This window comes from Hevea brasiliensis, chromosome 4, assembly GCF_030052815.1.
Source record: "Hevea brasiliensis isolate MT/VB/25A 57/8 chromosome 4, ASM3005281v1, whole genome shotgun sequence".
Lineage (NCBI taxonomy): Eukaryota > Viridiplantae > Streptophyta > Magnoliopsida > Malpighiales > Euphorbiaceae > Hevea > Hevea brasiliensis.
In genome coordinates, this window is record NC_079496.1 from 38630025 (window position 1) to 38632185 (window position 2161).

General features: G+C 38.2%; 1 non-coding gene across 1 annotated transcript; it reads left to right on the forward strand.

Annotated features, from left to right (window-relative positions):
* Window positions 1–1209: 1209 nt before the first annotated feature.
* LOC131179728 (small nucleolar RNA R71) lies at window positions 1210–1316 on the forward strand. The gene has a single exon (XR_009148615.1). It is a non-coding gene; the product is annotated as a small nucleolar RNA R71 (small nucleolar RNA).
* Window positions 1317–2161: the final 845 nt, after the last annotated feature.

Consider the following 2161-nt stretch of genomic DNA (forward strand, 5'->3'; position numbering starts at 1 on the left):
GACATAATATTAGTAGATGCTCCTAAATCTGCCATTGCATATTCAAATTTAGAATCATCTATTCTGCAAGGAATAGGAAATGAACCTGGATCCTTACACTTAGGGGGTAATTTTCACTGAATTAATGCTGGCACATTTTTCCCCACACTAATCTTCTCATTATTCCTCAACTTGCGCTTTGTAGTGCATAATTCCTTAAGGAATTTAGCATACCTGAGGATTTGTTTGATCGTATCAAGTAAAGGTACATTGACCTCTACCTTCTTGAAAGTCTCCAAAATTTCTTTCTCTTGTCCTTTTTTCTTTATCCTGGCCAACCTGCAGGGGAATGGAGGAAGAACAGAGTTATTAACCTTATTTAGTTTAGGTTCAGTATTTACCTCAACTTTAGGAACTTCAGACTCTTTTTCTCCTTGCTTTTTCTTTTTCATTACCTCATGTGGAGTCTGGTTATCAACTTCTTTCGCACTCCGCAACACTATAGCACTTGCATTTTCTTTGGGGTTCATGACTGTTTGTGATGGAAGCTTTCCAGAACCTTGAGCTTCAAGTTTGCTCACAGATGAAGCTAATTGACCAATCTGCCTCTTTATGTTTTAAATGCTATTTCTAGTCTCCTGTTGAAACTGTTGGGTATTGTTAGCCAAGGCCTTAACAATTTTATCAAGTGACATACCTTGATTTGAGGGAGGCGGAGGTGGTTGATTCACTTGTCTCTACTGTTGGTATCGATTTTGCATAGGTTGATTCCCATAACACAAATTGGGATGATCTCGCTATCCTGGATTATATGTTTTATAAAAGGGATCAGACATGCATTGTGGCTGTCCATAATTTCCTATTGCATTAGCATGTTGCATTGATTCATCCTCTTGTAATATAGGACACATGTCAGTAGCATGACCTGAACCGGAACAAATCCCACATACCATAACAATTTTCATAATCCCTATGGCTAACTGCCTCACCAAAGAAGTTAAATTAGAAATCTGTTTCTCAAGGTTAGATGTACTTACCTCATAAACTTTCTTAGGTGCATGATCCATTCTCATTCCAAACTGCTCAGAGTTTGCTGCCATGTTAGCAATCAGCCTCCTCGCTTCTTCTGGTGTCTTATTAACCAAAGCCTCTCCACTGGCAGCATCTATCATATTGCGGTCCATTGGTAGAAATCCCTCATAGAAATACTGAATCAATAGCTGCTCACTGATTTGATGATGGGGACAGCTTGAGCACAGTTTCTTAAATCGTTACCAATACTCATACAAACTCTCTCCATTGTACTGCCGGATGCCACAAATTTCTTTTCTTTTATTGGAAACACGGGAAGCAGGAAAATACTTCTTCGAAAATATTTGCTTTATCCCATTCCATGAGTCGATAGATCGGGAAGGAAGGTAATACAATCAATCCTTAGCTGTGCCTTCCAGTGAGAAAGGGAAAGCTCAAAGCTTGATTTGATCCTCTAAAACTCCTTGAGGTTTCATACTGGAACACACAACATTATATTCTTTTAAATGCTTATGTGGATCCTCACATGCAAGACCATGAAACTTAGGCAACAAATGGATTAGTCTAGATTTCAACTCAAAAGCAACATTTAAAGCAGGGTATTGAATGCACAAAGGCTGTTGGTTTAGATCAGGAGCAGCTAACTCTTTCAAGGTTCTAGCAACCATGGTTTCATTTTCAGAATTTGAATCCAAATCCGAATCCAAACTCAACTCCCTTGGAGATTGGACTCCTTTAGATGTACTCGGAAACTGCTTAGCCTGCTTAGCTAATTTTCTCAAGTGTTTAGCTATTTTTTCTACTTCTGGATCAAAGATCGGCTCACCAGATTGAGAAGTTCTTGTAAAAAACAAAAAGAATTGAAAGTAAAAATAAAAAAATGCCTCAAAACCCTAAAAAACAATGGAATTTGGCCTCAAGAGGGTGCGGCCATGAATCCTCTTGATCAGAATGTCGTTTTCCTTCAAAATAGGTATGGGCCACCCTCCTAATTCAACCAAAATTCTAATGAATAGTAACACCTTAATTTTTTTTTTCAAAAACCTAAAAACAGCAACAACTCACAAACAAACTTAATAACAGAATATCCTAACACCAATAACACGAAATCCAATAAACTTCAGTCCCCGGCAACGGCGCCAAAATTGTT